Below are 14228 nucleotides of genomic sequence, written 5' to 3' on the forward strand. Positions count from 1 at the left end.
CTTTATTTTGTAAGTTATGGAATTAATTAAGGTTACCTATTTTATTACTTAATGAAGTGACTCTTGAACCTCCATAACTTGAGGACAAGACTCTTCATCTTTTGTAACCATTGCCAACTTTTATGAGTTTTATGAAACTTAAATGTAAATTTTCATATAACTTGAGGACAAGTTACAAAAACACATTTTAGAATCAACTCTTTTATTAAAATGGATTGAAAACAATAATTTCACATAACTTCCTATTAATCTAAGCAACTTATAAGAACAAGACAATTCAAATCAAACTTTTTCATGTACTTAGTCTAAACCTTAAACTAATACAAAACATGAATCTGTTGATAATTATCTTTCAAATTAGATTAGCATGAACATCACCACATCACAAACAAGTTTATAAGTCCAAAAACATCTTAGGGTAATGTTCCTAGTCCAATTCCAGCCAAGAAAGTCGAATTTATGCTGTCTGGGGGTCCAACTCGTCGAGTGCACGAACCAACTCGGCGAGTTGGATGCATTTTGCCTTGGACTCGGAGAGTCCATTCATGGACTCGGCGAGTCTGCTGGGCAGACAGCATCAAAACTCGATTTTTCAGCTACTTTTACAAGTATAACAAGAAAACAAGCCTAGGCTTTGATACCACTGTTGGGTTTTGAGCATTCTAACACTCCTAAGTGTACATGCAACCCTAAATACCTTGGATCTATGTTTTCTCTATTAGACAAGCAATTATGAACATCCAAGGTATTATCCTAATCTAGCATACAACATAATGAATATAACAAGATAGAATACATACCTCTTTGATGTAGAATGTCTTCATGAAGCTTGAGTGCCTTGTGCCTCAAGTATGACACCTTAAATGGTTCACACAACACCAAATACACTTGGAATAACTTGAGAGAAACTTGAACACTCCTAAAATCGGCTAGCCCTTTCTTATTCTTCATAGTCGCCGACTTTTCCCAAAGAATATGATCTTATATAGTTGTCACAATTAGGGTAAACCCTAATTGTCATGGCCTTCCATTTCCTTGGATCCATGGGTTCAAATACACCATGGAGCATCCAATGACCATCCTATGGGTTTTAGCCCAACTTGATTATCCATGGAGCATTAGCCCACTATACAAGTATGGATGATTTACATAATCAACCCATATATTTAATTAGTCTTCTTTTGATCACTTAATTAATTCTAGATTAATTCTTGATCAATACTAATTAAATAATCCTATTAATATATTAGAACTTATAATATATTAATCAACCTTAAGTGTTATTTCTCTCATTAGAGTCTATGGACCATGCCGGGTCGAGTCTAGTCTTACCAAATATAGTTATGGACTTAGACATTAATCCAACAAAAACTGGGTCCTCGGTTTATTGGACCCTTTCGGGTGATAGATAGAGTTGGCAAGGTAGCCTATAGGTTGGACCTTCCGGAAGAGCTCAGTCAGATACACAACACTTTTCACGTTTCCCAGTTGCGGAAGTGCATTTTGGATGAGGATGTGGTGGTATCTCTAGATGATGTTCAGGTTGACGAGCACCTGAACTACGTGGAGTAGCCAGTGGCTATTTTGGAAAGGAAAATGAAAATTTTGCGTACCAAGGAAATACCGCTGGTTAAGGTGCAGTGGCGGCACCGTAAGGGATCCAAGTGGACTTGGGAGCCAGAGTCTGAAATGAGGGAGCACTACCCATATCTTTTTGCAGCATCCGACTTTGGGGACGAAGTTTAGATCAAGTGGGGGATAGTTGTAATGCCCCGAACCGAGCAGGTATACTTCGAAACCCGCCTTCTTTTGATTATTGTCTTTTATAGACCTCAAAGAAGTTATGTCAAGTCCCGGGGAGTTAGGGGCCTAAAGTTGAAACTTTGGGCCAAAAAGGGGTACGCTAAGCGTACATAAGTGTACACTGGGTGTACTAGGCGCGCCCTAGTACGCTGGGCGTAAGCCTATATACGTTGGGCGTACTCGCGTCAGCTAAAAACCCTAATATTCGGAGTTGGGACTATATAAACACCCTTATGGCTCATTCTTTACCCTCATCTCAGCCTCCCTACCTCAGAGAACGCCCTAAAACCCTAGTTTGTGTGTGAAGAGTGAGTTAGTGTGCATCTTGAGCTTTGGAGGGTCGAGTATTGCACCAAGAAGCTAGAAGAGGAAAGCAAGGCCTTGGATCTGAAGTTGGGTTGCACCATTAGAGCTCTAGAAGGTAAAAAGATTGAACCTTTATGCTTATTTACCTTAGATCTAGACTTTTTAGCTTTATGAAGGTCTTTTGGTCCCTAGATTTCCCAAGTTGATGCATATGAAGTTATACACGAAATAAGAGTTCATTCCAAATGTTTTGAGAGGCCTTAAGTGATAAAAATCAGTTCTTTTTAGCTAAACTTGGTCCATGCATGTGATAAGAAGGTCTTAATGGATTAAGACTATGAGTTAAGGACTTTTTAGACGTCCAAAGTGATAAAGTCCGAAACTTTATGATTCTATGGAATATTTGATCGATGGATCTGGAATATGAGTTCAAGAGCTCTACCCATTAAGAACTTATTAAGACTTTGGTAAATCCGCGTGTACGCCCCACGTAATATCTGTACGCCCAACGTACGTGGTCAGCAGTCCCGATGATGGTCAACGAGGAACTACGCTACGCCCACCGTAACTGGGAGGTACGCCCCGCGTATGCTCCCTGTTGGACTTTTGGCTTGTGGGTTTTATGCTTTGGGCCGGTTATGGGTCATTTGAGTTAATCCCTTAATGGGCTATGGATACAATGCTGTTTGGGCCATGTTATACTTGTAGGTTCGTGTAGGCCCAATAGAGTGATGGGCCTAATTTAATAAATTGGGACAATAATAGATTTGGACAATTTGGGTCTAGTTGAGTAATTCGTATTCTTTTATCTCTCAGTCGCGAGTGTCGGGCATAGCAGTTGAAGACTCTCAGTTCTGTTCTGCACTATTTCTAGGTGAGTTCTCCTCACTATACCAACAGGGTCTACGACACTAGGCCGGTCCCTTGGGATTTATTCCCAGAGTTAGTATGTGTTCCATATTGATGATCAGTTGGATTGGTATCTTGATGGATAGTATGTTACTATGTTTAGCAGTTAGTATGATCTGTGTTTATTGTATGATTATGTGCTATTTATATGTCGACATATATGGATGGGTTGGGTTGAGGCGGTGTCCTGCTTTTTGCGGTTGAGACCAACATACCCGGAGCGGTCCAGATAGGCTATAGGTCCGTAGGAGGCGGTCCAGTCATGCCGCAGGCTCGAGAGCGGTCCAGATAGGCTGTAGGCCCATAGGAGGTGGTCCAGTCATGTTGAAGGCTCAATATGCATGCTGTTAATTATTATTCTTTGTGTATTGGATGCTAGAGGTTGGCATTTTGGGGTTAACTCACTAATCCTTCGAGCTTACATTTTATCGTTTATTGTTTCATGTACATCAGTTGACCATGGCAATGCGAAGGCGTGACGTACACATCCCCATTCTTTTATGATTCTGGATTTCTGGGAACTCTGATATGAAAACATTTTGAAAACAGTTAGAACTTGTTGATGTTTGAATAACTTTTAATTATGTAAAAATGGTTTTTGGAAAGTTTGAATGTCTTTTAAAACTATTTTTTTTGGGTTGTTACACTACATACATTGATTTCATCCATGGAAATCATGTTTGTTTAGATCTTCAAGTTTCACCAAGAACACCAAGAGCACACACTAGTGTTCATGGCCAATATCAACCATTTAAAGCTTGTAGATCATAAGTGCTCTTCCCTATACTTCATATCTAGTTAGGACTAATGTGTAGACACTTAAAATCATCAAGAACACAAGATCAAATGGAGTTTACGGCCAGACCATCTCCCAAGGCCGTAAACCCCCTTTTTAGTGACCATTTGGACCATAAAACCTCTAGGATGCAAGGCAAGTGACCCATAACTCTTCCTTGACGATTGAAGGACCTTATACTTCACTCAAACCCATCATGACAATGAGTTTACGGCGATAAACCCCTTGGGGCCGTAAACTCATCAAAAGCCTCATTTAAGGTGGTCTTTCTCATACAAGAATAGAACAAAAGTCCCTAAAGCACCCCTAGGCTTCAAACTCACTCTTAGCCATGTTTGACCATGAGTTTACGATTGTAAAATCCCTTGGGCCGTAAACCCATGGTAGTAAACTCATGTTGGTTTCATCTACCTTCCTTTGTTGAATCACACATGATTCCAACACTTGCCCAAAGTGTTTCCTAGTCCCGGAAGGTGTTTCCTTTCATATAGTTGCTTATAAACACTATATTCATGACAATATGTGTCATTATATATCATTTAGAACTTGTTGTGTCTCGGGAATTCATTCGTGGAACTTCTCATCCTTACACGCATAACCGTTTGAATCACCCACATCAGGTGAGTTCATTCCCCGTAATGAATCTTTTAACTTTTTTTAAATGCTTTTAGGGGGGGAAGGCGGGGGAATACAAGCTAAACACAATGATAATTGTGTAATTATTTGTTATAAACATTGTTCAAAATTTTGCTTATGTCTTCTATAAGTGGTCAAAACATTTCAAAACTATTTTACAGTTATGTTGCTTTATAGTTTAGCAAAATTTCGTTTTTAAAGTATAAACATAACTTGTTAGTAAAACGAGTCTTTTCAATAACAGTTCAAGTAGAATACTAAGTAAGCTATAATAGGTATAGTTTAGAGAGTCAGTTTATACTAGATACAATACACGATAACAGAAACAAACATAATAAGGTGCTATAGCATGGAACAATTACAGGATCTAACTATACCAATGAACCACTAACGCATTGTTCTAAAGAAAAGGTGATAGTTATATTGGGTATACGTGATCATATAATCATAATGTGGATGTTCACGACTTGCAATCATTGCATGGGTCGCGTTTGGTTCCCATAATCTTTTTGACAGGGAGAGCGTTTAGTATGGGATCTAGCCATCACATTATACCTTAATACTCAATTTAAGGCAATTAGTACAATAATAGTCACTTTATACAATACTACAATACTTATATTTTACAAACGACAAACGGAACAGTCGGGTCTAGTACATACAGTAGAAAGGGACCATAATGCTAACTTTATGATTCCTTAATGTATACATTAAGGGATATATATAAATGGTATCCAACAGATAATAGGATGTCTGCCTTCTGCTTTATTTCCTATTCCTCGTTCGGTTGTGGGCTTAGAGCATATTCACCCAACTTATTATCATTTCGATTTTAGTTATATATATGTTCTGTACACACTAAGTCATCATAAGGGGTACCAGGTATGGGTCAGGTCATAGGACACAAACTCAATGCACAATTTTCGAGTATAAAGGGTTTAATCCATTTTATTAAACCAGTGTAGACTTAAAGGACTTTAGGTGATTCACTCTATAATACCTTGGTTTATGCGTCATCGTTATACATCATTAATACCCAATAGGTCGTTGGATGTGTGCCTTCCGCTTTACTTCCTGTTCCTTATTGGGTTGTGGGCTTAGGGCAGATACACCCAATTAACTATCTATTCGATATTAAATTATGTATAGCCAGTATAAACTAAGTGATTATAGAAGTAATTACTGTGGTCACTATTTTACTATAAGAAATAAGGGTTTTCTTAAAGAATATTTTCATAAATTATAAAGGAACTATTACAATTAAATCCATGAGTAACAAATGAATACACCAAGGTTATATACATCAAGGACCTAACAAACAATGGGATGTGTACTATCTGCTTTACTTCCTGTTCCTTGTTGGGTTGTGGATTTAGGGCAGATGCGCACAATCGATTGTTTGTTTAATCCAAGTTGTATACAACTCGTATTCATTTAGTACTCATAGAAAGGATTGTAGAATCATTTTTATGTATCTTTCATCTAAGTAGGAAATATAGGATTTTCTAGAGGAACATACGAACTTCTCTAAAAACAGAACTTATAACTTATTTCATGTCCTACTACATTTTTCAACAACTTTTTACAACTTGCATACATCACTAAAATCTTATGAACTCACCAGCTTAATTGCTGAAAAACTCTTTTAAATAACTTGTATTCTCAGGAAACTAGTAGACAGATACTCGCGTTGGGAATTCAGAAGATGGAGCAGTATAGCTTCAAGTCTTGTTTTGTTATTTGTTTATGTACTCTATGTATGTGAACACATACTTTGTAAATACTTTCTTTCTAATAAATGGTTGTTTATTTCTTCGCTTACTATAATCCATGTCTTGTGATACTAAACATGATGTCCTCCACCCCCGAACGTTTCCGCCGTTCCGGTTTTGGGGTGTGACAAACAACTCATGCTATAAAGGTTTTTCCATATACATTGTGATTTTCAAATGACTCTAGATATTACAGATCTAAATTGGAACTCAAATACAGATGCCTTTTGCTAGGAAAAGCTTTACTGATCCTTATCATTTTCTCTGTAACAGGACATATAGATGAACCATGATCCACGAAGATTCCACTAAATTAAATTAGACCGGTTCCTTTTAGTTTTTGAATTGTGAATGCTTATTTTAAATATGTTCTTCATTTTGTAATATTTTATTGCTTTACATATATACTTAATAGTTCGATTTAAGAAGCTTTAATTATATTTTTTTCTTTATCTTTAGCAGAAGATTGTTGCTAACAAGCTGCTAGAAACAAACAAGAGCTAGGTGTTAACGAGGCAGAAGTAACATCTTTATGATTAGCTTAGATTGAGATTTTAGAACTTTTGGATGACAAGGGTATAATTGTCCAAAATGGGAAGGATGGACACTTGAACATGAGGTTAATGTTGCCTTTTATAAATTTGATAATTGTTTAATCCTAAAAACGTAACAAAACATATGTTTGTTTTGTTAAGTATTTTATTTTTCAATGCTTTACCCATGCATTGATAAATCAGATCACACTGGAACTACACTCATTGGGTTGTATTCTAAGTTTTTTTTTGTTTTTTTTTGTTTTTTTGTTTTTTTGCATTAATACACTCGGTTGCTAGCTGATCACTCTATCTGCAATATATGCAATGCACACAACTGGTTTCTGCTTCCTATTTTTCTTTGAAGGTTTGCAATTCCAAAGTTCGATGCCATAATTGGTTTCTTAGTGAAACTCTATTGTTGTTCCTAGATTCTAATCAACTATATATTATTGTTTGTATAAATTCATTGTAGTAGTTTTGTTTTAGACATTTATGTCCCTGCTGTTATTTGTGATTGCTCTAGCAATGGCAAAAGTACATTGTTATTTTTGACTGGTTCGGATAAATGCCTTGCTGCTTTTACACGTTGACCAATAGAACCAAAGAGAACCAGGTTAGGTTATAGAACCGAAAAAATCGGGTTCTTTTGGTAAAAAAATGTATCTATAGACTGTTTGGTATTATTTTTCAACTTATCGTTGTTTTGGTAAAAAAAAAAAACAAAACAAAACAAAATATGTATTCAGGTATCCTAGAGAATGCAATAAAAGCATTGCTTAGATGATTTGGCTCTGTAAACCACTGAATTCAATTCTAAACATTTTTTTTTCTGTTTTCTTCTTATGCTTATATAATATTTGTTTCATTTGTTTGTGATCTAACGGGGCTGTTTAGAAATGTCATTAAACAAATCAAAGGTTTTAGGGATATTGACCAAAAGACAACTATAAGATTTCAAATCATATGTTAACAAAATATCGAATGAAAAAATGATTAAGACCAACTGAATAGACCAAACTTTAATTAGCGTCGGGGTTTTGCGCAAAACCGTTAAAACTAAACCCTAATCATTGAAACAAAACTATTTGGTGAAATGAAACAATTTGTTGAAATGAAATAATAACCTGAAAAAAAAAATTATTCATTTGGTGTTGTGTAGGCTTCACATAACATGCAAAAGCAAAACCATATATACCCGGTTAAGAAAATCTAGAAACCGCAACATCTATTTTAAAAATGATTTGTTTAATTTGGATCTATCCTCGTGAAAGTAAAAGTAATTGCTGAAAATAAATATTTCTAGAAAAATTAAAAACTAGAACATCTATAAGAAAAATTAGAAACCTCAAAGTCTATTGATAAAGCGAATAATATTTTGGAAAAAGAAACTAATCGTTGAGAATAAACTACTTTTCGAAAAAATTATCCACCGTCTACTTAAAGCAAAACTAAATGCAGGAAATAAGCCATTCCCGAAAGAGCCTACCAGAGATTTTTTTGATAAACTTGTAATTTGATGATTTGCCTAAAACTAACTAATATCATTGAGCGGGTCAGCTCAAATGAAAACATGAACATCAAAATCAAGTAAAGTGAAACTAAAACGATAGAACTGAAACAGATTCCAAAATATCTAAATTTGAACAAAAAAAACTAACGAAAAAGACCAGTAGAACTAAAGCCGGCTCCAAAATACCTAAATTTGCCACTATTCTACTAGGAATTGAAGACGATGAGAAGACAAGAAAGAAACAAGATAAATTTTGAGAAGAAAGGTCCCAACTTCAGTTTCTATGTTTATAAGTTCAAATTTGTTTGAAATTTATTTATATATTCTTTTATAATAACAAGATGACTGAGTTGATGTGTTTGGGTAAATTAATACGTTATACTTCTTTAATTGCATGGTTTGTTTTTTTATAATTCACATAAATTGGAAGATGAAAATAGAAAAATCTTGCAATTCTATAATCATATGTATCAAAATTATGGACAGATTTGAAGCCATTGTTCAATACGTAAATTGTTGTATCTGTATAAAAGTAAAGAATCATTGTGTTTAAATTTAATGGTGGTTTGATAGTGTTTTAAACAAAAAATGTGTATTTTTTTTCATCTTTTAACAATCATAAAAGTATGAAATTGTGTAAAAATGGTTCATGTGAAAAGTGTCATTGATTTTTATTGAAATAAATCAACATAGTCGCAACAATATGAAAAAACATAAAAAATTAAGATGTCAAGAACAAGAGATCACATACGTCATTTTTTAAAAAAATCAATTATTTCCAATCCATGTAAATTAATTAAAATATATAATTCATTAAAAACGGTCCAATGACTTATATTAATAGTGAAAAGAAATATCACTATATTTTTAAATGATAATAACCAAATAGAATCAATTGCATTAATATATATAAAAATATTATATTATTAAAGAATTGCATTAATATATATAAAAATATTATATTATTAAAGAATTGCATTAATATATATAAAAATATTATATTATTAAAGGGTTGTATAATAAAGATAAAAAAAATGTGTAGATATGATTATATATAAATACGTTTTTATTTAGTATATCTATTCATTTAATAACAATCCTCATGAAGATGAGATATCTTATTATTTTCCTTTTTTTTTTTTATCTTGATTTAAGGAACACAGGTTAGTTTCCAAGTGACATATTATCATCCTCCGAAGCAAATTAGATTTTATTGTTAGTAGTTTACATTTTCATTACCTTCTTGTCAAAGTTGGGTGTCCAGTTATACATGATTATGACTAGAAATAATTACCTAAAAAAATTATTCGCACCCGTCGCTTGGCGCGGGTAAACAGCTAGTAACTTAATAAGCATTTAACATGTTTTGCTGAATTTTAAGAGGTACAAGACCTTATGCAATATATAATGAATTTATGCATTGCAAAGCAAGTAAATGTTATCCGGTCAAGGGTTGAAAATATTAAACTTTATTCACGTCTCTTATCCTCCGATCTCGCCTAAAATTTGTCTTGTGCGCCTTCACTTATATATGGCCTTTATTGCTCTTGACTATGTCCTCATTCCCTATCCTGTCGAACAACCTCTCCATTATATCACCATTTCTTTTGCTCGGTGACTGTTCATCTTCTTCTCCATTTTTATAACCCTCCCCTTCTCTCATTCACTGTTGACTACCTTCTGCCTTCAACCAGATGCTTCCTTCACCACTTCCTCCGTATTCTTTCTCTGAGACTCAAACCATACTCCTCTTTATCCTATCGATTTGTTAGTCTCGATCTTAGATTGGTTGGATCATACAAACGGTGATTTAGGTATTTAATCATCACCTTCATCAACCATTGTCCCATAATCAAAACAATATCTATAATCATTTAAAGGAAACCACAACCACTCTCCTTATTCTATCTTCCCTAACCACCAACCTTCACACCACACACTTCCCTCTCCACTGGTAATCTACCTCTGGCTAACAAGCTCAAGACCCAGTCGCCGCCCCCTCTGAACCACCAACAACCAGGACCTCAGATCTGCCATTGCTTCACTGCCACCACCACCACTATAGAAAAACCACCATCATTATTTGTTCAACCTTCAAAAACCCACTGGTTGATCACCTCTATCTTCTTTGTTAGAAACCCTAAGCTGCCCTAAAACCCACTGCCAGAGCAATATCAGTTGCCGATGTTGGAGTCGGTCAAACCAATAAATCAATTTCATTAATGTCTTCCTTGATTTATGAACCTATTGATTCTCCTTAAAAATCCAACTTTGTAGCTCCTCATCCTCTTCTTCATCTTCCATACTCGATCAAGCAGATAATTGGTTTTTTACTTTTCAATTAATCCTCTTCATCATGTTGAAATCAGCTAAAGCGTGCGTATAGGAATTGACAACTATTATGGGGATATTAGTTTAGATTTTTCCTTGGTTACATCTCTAGCATATACACCAATTGATATCATCAGGTATGCTTTTGCATTCATATTTGCTTTTCAAACATAAAATTTATTTTGACAACTATTTGGATTTATTATTCCATATATGAAATATCTCAGTTAGGACCAATTTTGTCAAGAATATGTGTTCATTTAGTTCAATAGTTGAACTGATTTTGTAAAGGTCCCAAACTAAAAGAAAAGGATAAATCTTCCAGGTAACCGCTTTGAAATGAATCTACCCTCTACAGAAGAGATGCAATAGACCGTCCATGTTTTTTTCTTCTTTTATTCTTGTATATATATCCTACCTTGGCAAATAAAACTATTTTTTCTATGAATACTTGGTCTAATTCATTTATTTTATTATATTTTTCAGGACGAAAGATGAAATTAGGCAAATCATTGGGTGGTACTAGAAACGTCGATACAAAATACTAAAGAGTTACTAGGAGCATAGACGGTGACATTAAAAGAGTAGTATACATCTCATAATGACCAAGTGATTCTGTGCCTTCTCAATCACTTTATAGTCTTTTAAATTAAAAAAATATTTAGGTAATGATGTAGAGTGTTTATAAAATGGTGGAAATTGAGAGCAAGAATATGAAGGTCATCTACACGAGGGTATTAGTTCTTATATATCTATAGCTTCAACTGCTATAATGGCATGTGTAAACATGCTATAATAGGGGTTTACTTTATTTATTTATTTAATAGTTTTTCTTGATTTATCCATGAAGAACTTTTGCACAGATATTGATAGTCTTTTTTTTTTTTTTTTTTTTTTTTTTTTGCAGGGTTGTGGCTGATATTCGTGTGTTATGCTATTAGTGATGTTGTTCCTTTCCATGATATGGTAAAAGAGGTACACAATAAGAATCCACTTTAGCCGGTACTTAGTTAAATTGATGTAAAACATTAATGTACCTTATGCTTGGTTTACTTAACATTTTTGATATCTTTAGTCTTGGTTATTGACATGCCAACACTCACTATCATGCAAGCACTCCCCCGTGAAGTTACTTAACATTTTCTGTCTTAAATCCATCAAAGATTGCTCAAGAAATACTAATATAGTTTCTAATATTTTTCAATGTTACATCATTGTACTTTCTTCTATGTTTGTTAAAAAGTCTTTTATAGCAGTGAACTATTGAATCAAAAGAATTTTAAATGGGCAAATAGTGTTATGATGAGAAAAAAAATGACATCACAAAAAAGTAAATTTTTTATGTTCATCTACAAACATAAATAGCCAACAGTGATGGATAGATGATTGTCCTTTATTGTTATTATTTTATATGATTTCCACTTGATCCCACTTCATCATAACTTTTTTTTCCATTTCTTAAAAATAACTTAATAAAATTTACTTTTTAGGGGCCTTGAGAACTCACGATATTTCTAATGATCCTTGGGGTTTGGTATACGCTTATCATAAACTTTAAGACAAAAAAGCCAAGTGTCACAACTAGCATTTTTCTACGAACTTCTATTTCCCACATAAACATCATCCATTGTAAAAGCTTGTACTCTAAGTGAATACTATACTCTATTCTCGTTCAAATATATCTCTCACGTTCAACAAAGAGTTTGAAGCTCTAAATATTTTGTTTCAAGTCTATTATGGGCTAGGACATTCTTATTGGGCCTAATGGGCCAATAAGTATCCAAACCGACTATTTTAGGCCTAGGACCCTTAAATGGGCTCTAAATGGACCCACATTCATAAATCTATAACATTTTGGACCATTTGGGGCTTGAATGACTCATTCTAGCCCCAATGGGCCTTATTGGGCTATAACAACTCCAATCACCCTAAAGAGCCATAAGACTACCTAATGGATTTTTATTGGGCCATGAACACACCTAAAGGCTCAATGGGCCAAAAACTATTTATTGGGCTTCACAAACTCAAGCGAAACCAAGAGTGGGCCAAGCAAATTCAACTCCATTTATCTTAGGCCCAATTCTCAGCCCATGATATAAAAAAGGGGAAAAGAAAAGATCAAGGGAGGATTTAGGAAGTGATGACAACAAATAATTGTCTAACATACTTCTAGATAATCACAAACATCCGTGAGATCTTTACCCTCCATGCAAAAATTCCTCTTCCCCTCTCCTATTTATTACTCACGGCCATTAGGGCCTTCCCCACACACTTATTTTACTTACAAATCTCTTAAGGAAAGCTCACAAGAACACTCCTACATTCTCCTCTAAATTTTCGAGAATTAGAGTATGCTTCAAGAGATTCTTCTTAGAGATCAACTTTGGTAAGTTCCTACTTAGATCTAGAATATAACTTCTTGATCTATTCAAAAATCTCCTCTTACCACCATATTTTTTGTGGATCATGTTTATTAGAACCATCCAGTTCAAAAACCTCTCTAAGAGGCTAGCTAAAGTCGAGATCTTCTCCAATCTCTTCATCAAACCAAATCCAAACCCCAAAGTGAGTTCAAAGATCTATAAACTAAACTCATAAATAAGCCCTTGGCAGAAATGTTTTGGTCCAATCTTGGACTGTTTTCACCAACTTAATGATAATATGTTTCAAAACTGTTTTACATGCAAAATGTTCAGATCTATACCTTTAAAATGACTACTCTCACATTTCCATACGATTTTTCTACAATTTTTGGTGCATTTTACAAAACTGCCTATCACATTTGAAATAATTTCGTACCAACCTGTGAAGGTGAGAAAATTTCACACTAGTTTGAGGCCATTAAAAATTATGAGAAAAATTGTGAACAAAGTAGACAAATTTTCCAAACTTCCAGAGTTACGTATCCAAATTTCGACTTACTATAATTTTTCTATAAATTTTCCAACAACCGGGTCAGAAAAGTGTAAAACCAAGAAAATGTGTATTTTCACAAAAATCAAGCTAAAAATGATATTTTTGAAAAAATGGGTTAAAAATGTTATTTTTACCAAAAATTAGCCATAAATGTAAGTTTTGAACAAAAATGGGGACTAAAGTTTATTTTTACTAAGAATGGGCCTTAATGGGAAGTTTTTGGCTTATTGGGCCAAGAATGTCATTTTTATGAAAAATAGGCTGAAATGGTCAAATAAATATTTTAGGGTCAAATATGTTAATATTAAAACAATTGGGCCAAAGATATTAAGTTTATAATATATTTTTATAACCAAAGTGTCGTTACAAATCCAACGTCAAGTGTTTTAACATCGGAAGTAAACACCAATCGTAAAATAAGTCCTATACTATAATTTATACTGATTAACAATTACATGATACAATGATTGGGCTTAATGTTACTCATTGTGTGCATTGGGCCTTCATGGTCCAATTTCACAATTATTAGGCCCAATATAATCAAAACATGTTTATTAAGCTTCCGGTGACCCAATTACATTCCTACGGGACCCTCTATGGCTTTTACATGCTATTGGACCTTAGTGGTCCATTTGCATTGCTAGTATTGTCCAAATCAAACATATGCTTGATGGACTAATGTCTCCATAAGCATACTCGACAGCCTATAAATG

Source organism: Lactuca sativa, chromosome 1 (assembly GCF_002870075.4).
Source record: "Lactuca sativa cultivar Salinas chromosome 1, Lsat_Salinas_v11, whole genome shotgun sequence".
NCBI lineage: Eukaryota > Viridiplantae > Streptophyta > Magnoliopsida > Asterales > Asteraceae > Lactuca > Lactuca sativa.